Source organism: Aquarana catesbeiana, linkage group LG05 (assembly GCF_042186555.1).
Source record: "Aquarana catesbeiana isolate 2022-GZ linkage group LG05, ASM4218655v1, whole genome shotgun sequence".
Classification (NCBI taxonomy): Eukaryota; Metazoa; Chordata; class Amphibia; order Anura; family Ranidae; genus Aquarana; species Aquarana catesbeiana.
The window spans coordinates 265,346,219-265,362,827 of NC_133328.1; the positions used below are offsets into that span (position 1 = coordinate 265,346,219).

Genomic DNA, 16,609 nt, shown 5'->3' on the forward strand with positions numbered 1-16,609 from the left:
ACCGCTACATATCTTTGGTAAAATTAACCCAAATCGGTGGATATTATTTGGTCTTTGTGAAAGTTATAGAGTCCAAAAGCTATGGTGCGAATATCTGAAAATTGATCACACCTGAAGTGCTGACGGCCTATCTAATTTCTTGAGACCCTAACATTCCAGAAAAGTACAAATACCCCCCAAATGACCCCTTTTTGGAAAGAAGACATTCCAAGGTATTTAGAAAGATGCATGGTGAGTTTTTTGAAGTTGTCATTTTTTCCCACAATTCTTTGCAAAATCAAGGTTTTTTTTTTACTTTTTTTTTTTCCCACAAAATTGTCATATTAGCAGGTTATTTCTCACACACCGCATATGCATACCACAAATTACACCCCAAAACACATTCTGCTATTACTCCCGAGTACGGTGATACCATATGTGTGAGACTTTTACACAGCGTGGCCACATACAGAGGCCCAACATGCAGGGGAGCACCTTCAGGCGTTCTGGAGCATCCAGGCCAATTCTGACATTTCTCTCCTACATGTAAAAATCATCATTTATTAGCTAGAAAATTACATAGAACCCCAAAACATTATATATGTTTTTTTTAGCAAAGACCCTAGAGAATACAATGGCGGTCGTTGCAACTTTTTATCTCGCACGGTATTTGCGCAGCAATTTTTTAAATGCGTTTTTTTTGGAAAAAAAACTGTTTTGTGCTTTACAAAAACCAAAACAGCAAAGTTAGCCTAATGTTTTTGCATAATGTGAAAGATGAAGTTACGCTGAGTAAATAGATACCCAACATGTCACCTTTCAAAATTGGAATGGTGCCAAACTTTGCTACTCAAAAATCCCCATAGGCGACGCTTTAAAATTTTTTACTGGTTACATGTTTTGAGTTACAGAGGAGGTCTAGGGCCAAAATTATTGCTCTCGCTCTACCGATCGCAGTGATACCTCACATGTGTGGTTTGAACACCGTTTTCATATGTGGGCGGGACTTACGTATGCGTTTGCTTCTGCATGCGAGCACACAGGGACAGGGGCGCTTTAAAATTTTTTTTTTTTTTTTTTTTTATTGTTCATTTTACTTTATTTTAGTTTGATGCTTTTTTCCAAAAAAAAAAAATTTTTGACCACTTTTATTCCAATTACAAGGAATATAAACATCCTTGTAATAGGAATATGGCATGACAGGTCCTCTTTACAGTGAGATATGGGGTCAATAAGACCCCACATCTCACCTCTAGGCTGGGAAGCCTGAAATTAAAAAAAAAAAAAAAAAAAAACGATCCTGGCTTCGATCGTAGCGGTGAGTCGGTAGATGCGTGGGAGGGGGGGACATCCCCTCTCGCCTCCCGTAAGAACGATCAAGCAGTGGAACAGCTGCTATGATCATTCTCATGGTGTAGGGAATCGCCGGCTGAAAAAGCTGATATCTGAATGATGCCTGTAGCTGCACCCATCATTCAGATATCCCCGCACAAAGTCAAGGACGTTGTATGACGGCCGGCGGGCGGGAAGTGGTTAAAACGTTTTTTTTTTTTTAACACAAAGTTGTCCATTTATACAATATTTCTACCACATAACATGTACATACCAAAAATGACACCCCAAAATAGATTCTCCTGCTCCTCCTGAGTACGGCGATACCACATGTGTGAGACTTCCACAGCCTGGCCACATACAGAGGGCGAGTACAGCTGAGCATGGCTCAGCATGGCGGAGTATGGCGGGGTATTGCGGAGTATGGCGGGGTATGGCGGGGTATGGCGGAGTATGGCGGGGTATGGCGGAGTATGGCGGGGTATGGCGGGGGCATGGCAGAGTATGGCGGGGGCATGGCAGAGTATGGCGGGGGCATGGCAGAGTATGGCGGGGGCATGGCAGAGTATGGCGGGGGCATGGCAGAGTATTGTGCGGGCATTGCAGAGTATTGTGCGGGCATTGCAGAGTATTGCACAGCATTGCAGAGTATTGCACAGCATTGCAGAGTATTGTGGGGGTATTGCAGAGTATTGCACAGCATTGCAGAGTATTGTGGGGGTATTGCAGAGTATTGCACAGCATTGCAGAGTATTGCACAGCATTGCAGAGTATTGTGGGGACATTGCAGAGTATTGCACAGCATTGCAGAGTATTGTGGGGGCATTGCAGAGTATTGCACAGCATTGCAGAGTATTGTGGGGGTATTGCAGAGTATTGCACAGCATTGCAGAGTATTGTGGGGGTATTGCAGAGTATTGCACAGCATTGCATAGTAGTGAGGGATGGCTGAGCATGGACGGATGTATGGCTGGATGTCTCTGTGCAGCGCTGTGGGCACTACACATACAGCCCACAGCGCTGCAGACATCCATCCATCCCCCTCCCCGCTCACTGTGTACCGATCGGTACACAGGAGGGGAGGAGAGGAACCGGCGTCATCAGATGACGCCGGTCTGTTTACATGTGATCGCGCCGTCATTTGACGGCGCGATCACATGGTAAACGGCCGCGATCAGCGGCCATTTACCGGGATCCGTGATGCGCCGGGGTCACGGATGTGTTCGGGTGCGCGCCCCAGGGGGCGCGCGAGAGGGGAATTCTGGGAGGACGTCATAGTACGTTCTCTAGAGTTATCCAACCGCCCTGCAGCCGTCATTCGGCTATGGGCCGGTTGGTAAGGGGAACCCCGGCCAAAATTTAAAAAAAAAAAAAAATGGCGTGGAGTTCCCCTCAAAATCTATACCATGTTGATGGGGACAAGGGCCTCATCCCCACAACCCTTGCCCGGTGGTTGTGGGGGTCTGCGGGCAGGGGGGTTATCGGAATCTGGAAGCCCCCTTTAACAAGGGGACACCTAGATCCCGGCCCTCCCCCTGTGTGAAATGGTAAGGGGGTACAAAAGTACCCCTACCATTTCACAAAAAAAGTGTCAAAAATTTTAAAAATGACAAGAGACAGTTTTTGACAATTCCTTTATTTAGTACATAGAGTCCCTTTTAGGTGAAAAAGTCTCTTTTCCAAATATTTCAATGAACCAGTTTTCCAGGAATTCTATGGGATTGGGTCCCTCACTCCTTTCGGGGAGCCCTACCAACCTCACATTGTCCCTGTGAAGCCTGTTCTCCATTTCATCCATTTTTGACGCGTATATACCCATTTGTTCTCTCATAATTTTAACCTCCTGTTTTAGCGGGTGCAAGTCATCCTCTACTTGGTTTATCCTCCCTTCCAAAGCTGTTGTTCTTTCAACTGTCTTTTGCAAATCATGCCTTACCAGTGATAATTCATCCAACCCTTCAGTTGGTCACATAGTTCCCCCAGTGAGAGCTTACATGCATTAACAGCTTGTAACACATCTTTTAGTGTCGGCTCTCCCTCAGGAGAGGGGCCATGTTCAGGGATTACCTCAAGTTTTTGTTCAGTAGTCCCCAAGCTCTCGCTACTTACAGTTTTTGTCCCTGATGCTGCTGGTGCTGCTGTTAATTGTCCGTGGCTCTTTCTGTCTGATGGTGCTCTCCGCAGTGCTTTTGCTTGTGCCTGCTGTCCTCCTTTTGTTGGTGTCTGAACTGGGGTATGGGCAAACCGCTCCAGCTTAGCCGCTGCTGCCGTCTGATTTCCCTTGTCTTTTGAGGATCGCAGTGATTGTGTCCCCTCATTCTCCTGGTGAGGTTGTTCCTCTCCTCGTCATAGCCACTTTCTAGTGGGGTACTGAGGATACTTGATCTGGGCTAGCTCTTGGCTATGCCTAGTATGTCCCCCATTTCCTCCTCAGCAGTCCGCTCGTCTCCTAGTTTCTTCTACGTGTTTATTTCTTTTTAAAAAACACCCACCAGGCAGGCTACCACTCCAGTGTTTATTCTGTGCTGTTCCGTCCTGTACTTCTTGCTCGTCTTTTCGCTGTACTCGCGATACTTGCCCGGAATCTCGCGTGACTTCACTCAGGAACACCCGGCGTCACTCTGGAATGCACGACTGCACGGCTGCAGCCTAGCCTCTCCACGTTCTGAGCAAGGAGACTGGTGGCCCCAGCCAAGCATCAGTATCCACTGCCGCCCCTGTCACTAGGTACTACGAACCATATTCCACAGGAGAGGAGTAGGGAGAGAGTTCACACACGTCCCCTCACTCCTCACACTCCCACATCCGGTCACGCCCCTCGCCTATGAACCTTGACCAATATCTGAGAGATTCATGTTGAGGGGAAGGGGGCACTTGTAAGCCAGTGATTGCAGGACTTTGTGGCAAGTGCAATACAGTTGGGACCCAGAGTCTCAAGGTCATCATCACCCATGAATTAAAAGAGCAGATTATTAGTGCTTTTGGTGAGCTTAAGTGCTCAGTGGATTTTGTGGATGAAGTAGCATTTGTTGTTATCAATGTTCCCCTAAGGCAGTGCTGCATTCAGTGACAATAAAGAGCCCAGTCCTTGGTCAACAAACCCGTCCTCAGGAAGGATGGTCGTAAGTGCTTGTATGATGAAAAGTTTTCCCTCTGACCAGAAGTTGTGACTATTCCAAGAGACTCACCGCTGCTCAACCTTGGATGTCCTTAGTTTGCTGTGCAGATGGATGGTTCTCGCAACTGGCTCTTGATTGCCATATAACAGTGTTGAAGTGTCACAGAGCATGTAGCAGAGGGTCCCAGGGAGATCCGGGAAAATTCCTGTTCTGGGTTTACACATCTCCCAGGCTCCTCATGTACATTCAGGGATCTCTGATCCATGGTCCAGTTCGGCTCTTGATCCTCTCCCCTGGGTCAATTCATACTCACCTGAGACAGCCAGCCAGTGCTCTCATATCTGGGGAACAGACAGGTCCTGTGTGAGAGAGCTGCTATAGTTGGTAAAAACAAACTGTGTATGCAGAGAATGACAAGCATTAGGCTTGTGGTAGCCTGACAGGAAGGACTTCAGTTTGTGTAGTTACTGCCGGCATACGGCTAGGATTTTGTGCTGAAGTTTTGCCTTGTTTGTTTTCTGGATCTTTGTACAGCACCTGTAAATAGATTTGTAAATAGTACCAATAAACACTGCACTGTGTGCCACTACCCCACTGGACTGGTATCTGTGCCTACAAGTTTTCTCACCCCAAGGAGCGTGTGTACCTGCTACTGAACCCCCAGCTCATAAGCTGCACACAACCTTGAAATGTCAAACACTCTTTACTGGTCACAATCAAAAGTCACTAATGTACTTCCCAAACGCTGAGCACTATTCCAAGAGCAATCGGTGGTTAGTCTGGCCTTCCTCCTCATAGAAAGTCAAGGCTCTGGTGAGTTCTCTCTGCTAGTTTGGTCTACTCTACATTCCAGGACTCAAGATCATTTTTCCAGAAAGGAAAACTTCAAGAACAAATAGAAGGGTGTGCAAGGTCACCTTTTTGAAGGATGCACAGCTATGGTCCTTTTCAATCCCTTCATCCCCTACAGGAGTCTTGTTGACTGGAGAGCCCCCACCCCTAGGGTAGTGTGGTGGGGGGCCAGGGGGGCTGATTGTGCACACAGATGGTAAAGCCCATTTTTTGGGATCCATGGGTTCCTTCTACAGTTAAACTCTGTTACTTACGGTTCTTCAGACATCGCCCTCCAGAACACTTCTTCATCCTGACCAGAATAGCGCATTCCGCTCAGGAGGTAGATGTCCTTTCTGATTAAATCAATATTATATGACTGCAGTGAGGAATGATTCCAAGTCCCCCCTTAGAGAGATTTACAGGCTTTTATTATCCTCGGTGTCCCTTACTAAGAAGACTGGTGTTGAATTTAAAGTGGAGTTCCAAAATGGTACTTTCAATTCAAGTGATGGTGACCCCCTGACATGCCACATTTGGCATGTCATTTTTTTGGGGGGGAGCGGATACCCTCTTTTTAGAGGCATCCAGCTCCCACTTCCTCCCAGGGCTCTGTGGCACCGGAATGAAGTTCATCTCTCCCCCCTTCCTCCTGAAATCTTCTGGGACATGTCACAGGTCACAGAAGATTGCCCGGCCATTCACAGCGCACAGCGTGTGCCCGGCTGTGAAGCCACAGCTGGGCGCCCACAGTTACAATGCCGGCGCTGCAGAAGAGGGGGAGAGAAGCGAGCCTGCAATCTTCTGGGACATGTTGCCCGGCCATTTAAAGCGCACAGCTGTGGGGAGAGGAGTGGGCTTCGTTCGCCCGCGTCGCTGGACCGTGGGACAGGTGAGTGTTCGATTATTAAAAGTAAGCAGCTACACTTTTTGTAGGAAAATTACGGTAAGTATCTGATACAATTTTCAGCTTTCCAGTCATTTCCCTTAAAGGGACCATAACCCAAATAAAGGGAAAACATATCTACCATCCAGGACCCATCCCTGGTGTCCTATACAGGACAGATAACTTATAGTGGTGGCTTCTTAAATTTGAATGAAAAAGTGGAAATACAATTTATAATTCTGACCATCAAATTACAAGGAATATTCAGGAAACTTAAAAACAATCTCCCACTCTGGCCTAAACAATGATTTTTGAGAAGACACCAGCTTTGCTCCTATATGAAAACAATTATTTGAAAAATGATGCCTAGACCTGACACTAACAATCCTATTCTAATCGCTCACCACCACAGGTGCGCAAAAGAACTTGATCTACCTTAAAAGGTGGGAGTACAAGTGAGGAAAATCTCTAACCTAGGGCTCAGAGCATATTTTGCTCTCTGCTCATAAATCATTGATCGTTTGTAAATATCAAGTAGGCACATATAAACTCCTCACATGTTGATACAAAACCCCTTTTAAATTTCACCAGTTACTTTGGGAAGTGTAAAGCCCATGATGCGATACTGAGAACAACTCAGCAACATTCTACTACATGACACATCCATTTTCATGAGAAATTAGTAAAAAAAATCACTTTAGATAAATCTCCTGAATGCTGCCAAGGTGTGTACCTGCCATGTGGGAATAAGTCAACCCTCCCAACCCCAGAGCACTGGTTTGCATCTGTTAATGCGATCAAACAAGCAAAAACCACACAATTTTTTTGTTTATTTTTTTCCTCCTCTTTTTCCCCATCCCACCTTTCTCACTCCCTCCCTTTTATCCCTTCCTATTTCGTAGTTGCCAACATTGTAAAAAAAAAATGCGGGACACTTTTGTGGCTGTAGGCGGAGCCGTACAATAATTAGGGGGCGGGGGCATTTGTTTGTAGGCGTGGCTCAGTAAACAAAACCACAAGTGCGGCGCGCGAAGCGCGCCGCGGCAAAAAGTGGGCGTGGTTTACGCGTCATAGTGGGCGTGGCTTAAATGAGCGTGGCTCAAGAGGGTGTGGTTAGAGTCTGAGATGAATGAGGGATGGAGAGGGAAAGGGGGAGAGGGAAAGGGGGAGAGGGAAAGGGGGAGAGGGGGAAAGGGGGAGAGGGAAAGGGGGAGAGGGAAAGGGGGAGAGGGAAAGGGGGAGAGGGGGAAAGGGGGAGAGGGAAATGACGGGACAGCAGCCCCAGATCCTACACAATAAAAATATGTGTATTCTAGAAAGTTTAACAATCAGCAGATAAAGATACTCCAAACACCTGGTGTTAGCACTTCAATCATCCCAGCACCATGATTGTTATGGTGTCAGGATGATTGAAGTGCAGTATTTCTATTATTACATTGTAATATAAAATGAAATCATTCAACTCACCATAATGCAGAATCAGTGGGAGCCCTGAGCGTGTCACTAGCCACGTCGCCTGCCCCCGGCAGAGCCCCCCCTCGCATCAGGTGTCCCCGGCAGAGCCCCCCCTCGCATCAGGTGTCCCTGGCGGAGCTCCCCCTCACATCAGGTGTCCCCGGCGGAGCCCCCCTCACATCAGGTGTCCCCGGCGGAGCCCCCCCCTCACATCAGGTGTCCCCGGCGGAGCCCCCCCCTCACATCAGGTGTCCCCGGCGGAGCCCCCCCTCACATCAGGTGTCCCCGGCGGAGCCCCCCTCACATCAGGTGTCCCCGGCGGAGCCCCCCCCTCACATCAGGTGTCCCCGGCGGAGCCCCCCTCACATCAGGTGTCCCCGGCGGAGCCCCCCCTCACATCAGGTGTCCCCCAGTGGAGCCCCCCCTCACATCAGGTGTCCCCCAGTGGAGCCCCCCCTCACATCAGGTGTCCCCCAGTGGAGCCCCCCCTCACATCAGGTGTCCCCCAGTGGAGCCCCCCCTCACATCAGGTGTCCCCCAGTGGAGCCCCCCCTCACATCAGGTGTCCCCCAGTGGAGCCCCCCTCACATCAGGTGTCCCCCAGTGGAGCTCCCCTTACAAATTCCCACAGCGGCGTGCGCCCCCCCTCCGCTACCTCAGAGGTGTCCGCCGGTCTTTTCGAATACCGCATGCATGGCAAAACCCCTGCCCCTTTCCCTGGCAGCGGGGTGGGGGAAGGCGGAGTGAGGTGGGGCGGAGCGGGGCGGAGGGTGGGCGGAGTGAGGCGGGGCGGAGGGTGGGCGGCGTCGGAGGAGCTCCGTCTAGCCCCCCCCCCAGCCGTCTTCAAGCTTCTTCAAGATGGCGGCCGGCGGAGACAATGTCTCCGCCGGCCGCAGACCTCTAGCAAAAATCAAAAACCGGATTTTTCGGGACATTTCCTGGGACACAAAAAATTTGTGAATGGAGTGTAAGTCCCGGGAAATCTGGGACAGTTGGCAACTATGCTATTTCCACCTCCGCTCATTACACATCTTCCCATCTCTCTGCCCAACACCCCTACTTCCTTTCCTCTCCTTTTCAGGTTTCTACATTTGAATACAAAGCATAAAATAAATAAGTTGGAAGATAAAGCTAAGGAACTCTTACAATGGCAGTGATAAAGTCAATATTAACATCACACAAAAATAACAATGCTGGCGACCAGGGTGTTTTTCTTGAGCTGATGTGAGTTGACTAACACATGGTATTGCAGATAAACCAGAATGATGGAAATTAGACTTTATAGACACCTGTTTTTTTTTTTTTTTTCTTCAGTTTTGTCTTGTCATGTTTACTTTGGTATATAAAGCAATTATTTAACTATTTTGCTACCAGACCAATTTTTCATTTAACAAACCCCAATTTTTTAAAAAAATCACTATGCTCAGGTCAAAATAACTAACAGCAGCCAGCACAAAATTTGTGATACTAAATTATCAATATAATACTATAAACAGTGCAGCGCTAATAAAAATATGATTAAAATAATAAATACACATTATGTTTACCTCGACACAAACCAAATATTCCTATTAACCAGTTGCCGCATGCCCACTGTCAAATCGGACGGCGGTGCGGCTCTCGTTCTGGGACGCCGTCATATGAGGGCGTCCCAAAACGGGCTGCTCTCGCGGGGGAGGGCAGCGTCTCGATCGCAGCTGCAGTGCGTTGCTAGGACATGGCACAATCTCTGTAAAGAGCCATGTCACATGTAAACATGGAGATGCCGGTAATCAGAATTCCTCGCCTCACACTGACAGAGTGTGTGGCGAGGAGAGCCGATCAGCGGCATCTCCACGCAGGGGGACATCTACACAAGTAATCAGGGCACTGATCATCCGTGCCATGATTAAAATATTGCACCAGTGTCACCAATCAGTGCCCACCAGGGCCAGCAATCAGTGCCCACCAATGCCACCAATCAGTGCCCATTAGCGATGCCAGTCAGTTCTGGCTATCAGTGTCACCTATCAGTGTCGCCCATCACTGCTGTCAATCATTCCCCTTTAAGTACTGCCTATCAGCACCGCCTATTAGTGCCCACCAGTGCCACCTATTAGTGTCCATCAGTGCCACCTATCAGTTCCCATAAGTGCGGCATATTAGTGCCTCTTCATCAGTGCCACCTAATCAGTGCCCATAAGTGGCGCCTCATCAGTGCCCATGTGTGCCACCCCATCAATGCCCACCAGTTCAGTCTATCAGTGCCCATCAGTGCTGCCTCATCAGCGCACATCAGGGAAGGAGAAAAATTACCTAGTTACAAAATTTACTGACAGAAACTAAGTAAAAATGTATTTTTCAACATTTTTTGGTCTTTTTTTTTTTTTGTAAAAAATAAAAAACCCAGCAGTGATTAAATGCCACCAAAAAAAGCTCTTTTTTTGTGAGGAAAATGATAAAAATTTCATCTGGGTACATGACTGTGCAATTGTCATTCAAAGTGCGACAGCGCTGAAAGCTGAAAAATGGCCTGGGCAGGAAGGGGGTGTAAGTGCCCTGTAGACAAGTGGTTAAACAGCATGAAAGTTGTGATCAGTTCACTATCAAATATACAGGGAACAAATTGAACGCTTGTGTGCAAATAGCAAACATGTATAAGGAACATATATACTAGACATGTGCAGAACGAAAAAAATAATTTTGTTTTGATTCGTTATTTACATAAATTTGTTTAGTTAAATTTGTTTCATATGTTTAACCACTTCAATACAGGGCACTTATACACCTTCCTGCCCAGACCAATTTTCAGCTTTCAGTGCTGTCGCAGTTTGAATGACAATTGCGCGGTCATGCTACACTGTACCCAAACTAAGTTTTTATCATTTTGTTCCCACAAATAGACCTTTCTTTTGGTGGTATTTGATCACCTCTGCGGTTTTTATTTTTTGCTAAACAAATAAAAAAAGACCGAAAATTTTGAAAAAAATAAAAGTTTTGCTTTTGTTTCTGTTAAAAAAAATTGTAAATAAGTAAGTTTTCTCTTTCACTGATGGGCACTGATAAGGCGGTACTGACAGGCACTGATACTGCGGCACCGATGAGGTGGCACCAATGAGCAGGCACTGACGGGTACTGACGATGGGCACTGATATGCGGCGCTGATGGGTGGCACTGATATGCAGCACTGATGGGCATTGATAGGCGGTACTGATGGGCACTCATGGGTGGCACTGGTTGGCACTGATGGGCGACACTGATGGGCAATGAAAGGCGGCACTGCTGGGCACTGCTATGGTGGCGCTGATAGGCAGCACTGATAGGCGGCACTGATGGGCACTGATATGAGGCACTGATGGGCATCCCTGGTGGCACTGGCAGTGGTAGGCATTGAAGTGGGCACTGACTGGCAGCTGCCTGGGCACAGATTGGCAGCTGCCTGGGCACACAGTGGCATTTCCCTGGTGGTCTAGGGGCATACCTGGCGGTCCAGTGTGGATCACTTCCCTGGTGGTCCTGGGCGGCTTCCCTGGTGGTCCTGGGTAGGATCCGAGGGGGGGCTGTGCTGATAAACAATCAGCACAGACCCCCCTGTCAGGAGAGCAGCCGATCGGCTCTCCTCTACTCGCGTCTGTCAGACGCGAGTGAGGAAAAGCCGATCACCGGCTCTTCCTATTTACATCGTGATCAGCCGTGATTGGTCATGGCTGATCACGTGGTAAAGAGTCTCCGTCGGAGACTCTTTACCTAGATCAGTGTTGTGGGGTGTCAGACTGACACCCCGCAACAACGATCGCTGCGATGCGCGCCCCTGGGGGCGCGCAGCGGCTCGATATTCCTGATCACGTCATATGACGTCCGATCAGGAATATCAAACCACTTTGCCGCCGTCATTCTGTAATAGGGCGGGCGGCAAGTGGTTAATTCATTTTCAGAATTTGTTTCATTTATTTGTTTTTGAATCAATTCGAACGTAGTGGGTATTGCAGCCAAAGACTTACATGAACACAGATGGGCTGCATGTACATTAACACAGATGACTGAATGTACACAGGCTTTCGGCCCCATTGACTGGTATACAGGGAGAAATACAAATCCCAGCAGGCTTTGCTGACAGGAAACTAAAAGTCTCCATTTTGTGTCCTGAGGGAGTGAAAGAGACAGAGACGTGATCTGAGGGACTGCTGTTACCCATGGAGGGGATCCATCCAGTCACAGTTCCAGAGGTCAGTGTGTTGATCCTGGCTATGTCTCCAGGTGTTCCTGAGGGCGTGGGCCAATCTGGTTACAAGGTGGCCAGTCTGTTTTTTTTGGGGACCTGGTCGCTTGATCCTTTGGTCGCAGAATGGGTGAGTGGGCGTTTGCCCATCTTTAAAGACACGGTAGTCAGGCAACATTGCCTCCCCAGTGCCCACATTTGTAGGAACACTTGCACCCTGCTGAACAGTCATTACATTCCACTTTGCCTATAAGAATACTGCTAGCATCCTACATCTCATCTTTTGCCTACCAGGATACTTTTAAGTACCCCTTTGTTTATCCTGCTCAACAGGACACCAAGTGCACCAACGCCAGGCTAGCTGAAGATCCTGGATATCTCCATTGTGAGGACCCATTCTGTTACTCCTTCAGTATCAGTAATTTAGTAATCCCAGTGACTACCTTTATAAAGGGAAACTCTCACGTTAAATGTTAAAGTGATAAATTGCATTTGTGGCCTATTGCCTCACATTCAATTGCCTGGGTCTGTGATTTCAGGATTTGAGGGAATCAGTTCCCCTTTATGCCTGAGTGCAAAGGCCACTCTAGACCTATTTAAGTTGTTTGACTGTGTTATTTTGAAGTTTGCATTTTGGGTTTGATTAACACTATTAAATAATACAGTTTGCCATTCTTGACTATTGAGTTAATAGATGACTGTTTGATTGCGGAAAGTCTCCCAGTAAACAAACTTCCTGTTCACTACATCTGTGTCTGTTTTACTGTGTTTGCAAGTACACTGTTTGCTAGGTGTGCCAGAGTGAGGTAGCAGGTAAGGTAGGTAGGATATTGGTAATGACTGCTGCTGGACAATGAACTTCTGGTATGCGAGATTTTTATTCCATTCTTCGCTAGCAAGAATGGACACTCCTGGCCCGACTCGTGTCTATCACGCCAAGAAGTGCCCATACAGACAAATTCAGTTGTACATATAACTTCCATTACATTACGTCACAAGCGTACAGACAATACATTTCCGTTATAAGACATTTTTTTAACCTCTTATCCTTTGTAAGCAGTTAACCTACTCTTATGGTTGCAAAGCAGTTAGCAAAGCAAATTCCTTTTGTACTCTTGCAGTTTGCAGATTCTTGCCTTTGCGGTTTCCTTATCTTACTTACTAATCAGCTTGACATTTGCTAACTTATAGGAAAGTGTACGTCAGTGTGCTAAACCCAAGTGTCTGTGTTAAGGGGGGGTGAAAGGGTGAATTCAGTGTCTTTAACCACAGCCTGTAACATATTTTACAGACCTCATAAACTGTTCTTAGCATAATATATACAAGAATGGCTTCTTAGCTGAAATTCTAAATCAGCCTTACTGCACACATAACCATGGCCATATAAACTGACCCCCGTTCCTACTTCATTCCCCCCTTTGATCATAATCATAGCGATTAATATGAGCGAGATTAAGCATCATTAAATACCATACCGTTCTGCTTTCTAATGGATCAGAACCCAACGTTACTGAGATTTTTATTTAGTCTTGGGGAGTTAATGGCTGATATTTCCACATAGCCATAATATGGGTCGCAGCCTTTCTTTCTACGGTGGCCTCAATGAAACTCTGGATCATTCTAGTCCCGAGAGGAATCAGACAGGGTAACAGCAGACATGCTACAAGTATTACTACAACGATCCCCAATATAGCCTTCACCCCATATACACTGGGGAAACCCCAATCCCCGAACCAGTTACCAGCGTTGAAACCATCCCATGTTTGGACCGGCACATGAGCTAACTTTTTCACTCTACCAGTGATTTCTTCAACTACTTTTCCTGTGTTGTCCACTTCTAAGCAACAATTACTCAGATTAAATTTTCCACAGACACCACCCTCAGTAGCTAACAGATAGTCTAAGGCAAGTCTATTCTGATACACATGAGCACGTAAATTAGTTCCTTGTTTAGCAAGCAAATTTAAGGCAGTAGCAGTTTCGTTAGTAATTATTTCTAGTACAGCCTGTAACCTTATAATTCGATTAAGCATATAAATTGGTGTTCTATAACGTAACTACCATCTTCGGCCCATGTAGCTGGACCATAATACTGGACAATACGTTCTGGGGGCCATTCATTTTCTTTCCAGTTTCCTATCTTCAAGCTAGATGATCTCCGCTTCCTCTTTGGACCTGTGTACACCGGGACTCCCAATTCTTCCCTATTCCCCAGTGGAAGAAGGAAAAATGAGGGTTTTAAGGTACCTAAGACACAGGCTCCTGACCAGTCTTGAGGGAGCTCTGAATAGGCTTTGTTCCCACAAATCCAATACAAGTTTTCTGGAGCCTTCCAGTTAGATTCTTTGGTGAGATTTTTCCATAGCCCTTTTAGATGAGTGAAATTGGTAAAGGGGTGTGGGTCAGGCACGGGTATGTTTGTATCACTCCACCAGGATGTACTTTTAGAAGTGTTGTTATAAAACTGTTGTCCTAAACAGGCCATTTCTCCTACATGTGTTCTATACTGGGGACCCGACCTGGCTATACAATATTTCCCAATTATTGATGTTTTCAGGTGCCATTCTGACCTTATTCGTTCAGGAGGCTGCTCAGAGGTGGCACTGAATGGCACATCATAATCTTTTTCCCTGGCTTCCCAAGGCCATTGGTCTCCCATGGTAGTTCCTCCGCACACATAGCAATCTGTCACTTGTAAATTGTCAGCCACACTTTCTGCCAGTTCAATGAACAGGTTCTTTGTGCTAGGAGGCATCTCCATACCAGTGGCCAGTTCTTCATAAAGGGAATGAAATAGCTGATGATTAACACTCTTTGTTAGTTCAGTTTCTAGTGAGACATACACAATTGTACCGGGGTCTGATCCTTTACCATAAATATGAACTCCAAACTTATTTCCCCATTGTGCTAAAAACCGGACAGGGTCATGTATGGTAAAATTCACAGGGGTGCAACTTCCCACTGTGCAGCTGGATGAACTAGCTAAGGATTGTAGGATTGCATCCTGATTTTTCATTCCCCATGTTCCCCAAGCAGCACACCCCCAGGTGGGGCAGTAGTTCCATTCCTCATTTGCACAGCTAGGTCCCAGTTTCCCTGAACAGATGTACCTATCATTTCTCAAATACTCTCTCTCCCATTCCAATCCCCCACACCCTCCTCTTGGGAAGGGGTTGAGATTGATCGCAGCACACGCATCAAAAATTAGGCTTGCTGCAGTGCTGGGGTCAGTGATCAGTGTACGGTTTATAAGCTTCCCGGTGGAACTAAAGCTCCGGACGGTTAGCCAGGTTTTGTAAGATGCATAAGTGGGATCATAGCAGGTTATCTGATCTTCCACAGAGCACATTGAATAGGTAGTCCCATTATGTATGCAGGTACCAGTGTCTGTACCCTTGCATTGATAATGGGAGTGCCACAGTAACATCTTGGTAGTTACGGATCCTACTCTGGTAGTCTTTATACAAGGGTCACATGAATTACTCTCCCCCTCTTTTAACCCGGTCAGTATCACTATTATGACTATCAACAGTCTCATTATAACGGTTTTAGTAAACATTACACCGATGAATATCCTCAAGCTTCAGCTTGTGCGTAGACCAACCAGCGTCCGGGCTGTGGTTGGAGCAGAGCTTAGTAGATATCCTTTATCTTCCGCCGTGCGTTGAGCCAGCAGCTTCCAGGAGTGTGTTGGCCGCAGGGCTGCAGTCTGTCTATCTTCTGCCGTGCGTAAATTCAGCAGCTTCCAGGGGTGTGCTGAACACAGGGCTGGAGTTCTTCCTTCTGATTTCTCTGGTCAATCTCAGTCTCAAAGGATCTTAGGGGTCTAATGTACTGTGCCCGGAGTCTGTGAGGTCAGCAGCTCGCTTTACCCTGGAGTGGTGTATCCAGGGTGTCACCTCAGCTACCCTAATGGCTGTTGGGGTAGATAGCAGAACAGTGTAAGGACCTCTCCATTTTGGCCCTAGTGGGGTTATGTTCCACTCCTTTACCCACACTGTATCTCCTGGTTTAAAGGGGTGTACTGGGTTCGACAAGCTTATGGGAAGTTTCTCTTGAACCCATTTCCCCATGTTATACAACACTGCATACTTTCCCCAAGTTTCTGTATCAGTTAACAGTTAGCTACCCCTCCTATCTGATGCAAGTCTCCTCTTATCCCTCTAATGATGGGTGGGGGCCTACCATACAGTACCTCAAAAAGAGACAGATTTGTCCTCTTTGTTGGGGTACTCCGAATTCTCAGTAAAGCAATGGGCAACATCAAGGTCCATTTCATTCGGGTTTCCTGACAGAGCTTGGCCAGTTGTGACTTGAGCGTGCGGTTCATTCGTTCAACTTTTCCAGAGCTTTGGGGCCTATATGCATTGTGTAGTTTCCAAGTAATCTTAAGTGCTGTTGCTAATTCCTGGAGGCACTTGTGGACAAAGTCAGGGCCATTGTCTGGGCCTATATCTGGGGATAAACATCTTTTACAAAACTGCTTCCGTCAGTAAAGTACGCAACGTTTGGATTTTCCAAGGGGCTGTCTTTCAAGTCTGGTCGGCTTGCATATCCATTACCCGGAGACTGTCATGAGTTAGGGGTTCCTGTGAGGTGGGGAGCAGAGTGGCTGGGTTTAAAGTGTTTACAGTCTCTAAGTGGATACGGGGATTTTCACACAGCATAGCTTGATATTTAACCATTCGACTGTTCGTGAACCAGTGATTTCCCTTGTAATCCATTAGTGCCTGTACCTGGTGAGGTACTCGGACATAAGTCTCCTGACCTAATGACAACTTGTCAGCTTCCGCCACAAGGAGGGCTGTT

At 47.0% G+C, this 16,609-nt stretch overlaps 1 protein-coding gene and 1 pseudogene across 1 annotated transcript in view; both read right to left on the reverse strand.

The window, feature by feature from the left end:
* Positions 1 to 16,609, reverse strand: part of SLC9A3 (solute carrier family 9 member A3) — a gene marked incomplete in the record, with an annotated part of 668,605 nt that overhangs the window by 540,724 nt on the left and 111,272 nt on the right.
* Positions 12,660 to 16,609, reverse strand: part of LOC141144760 (endogenous retrovirus group 3 member 1 Env polyprotein-like) — a 101,179-nt pseudogene continuing 97,229 nt past the window's right edge.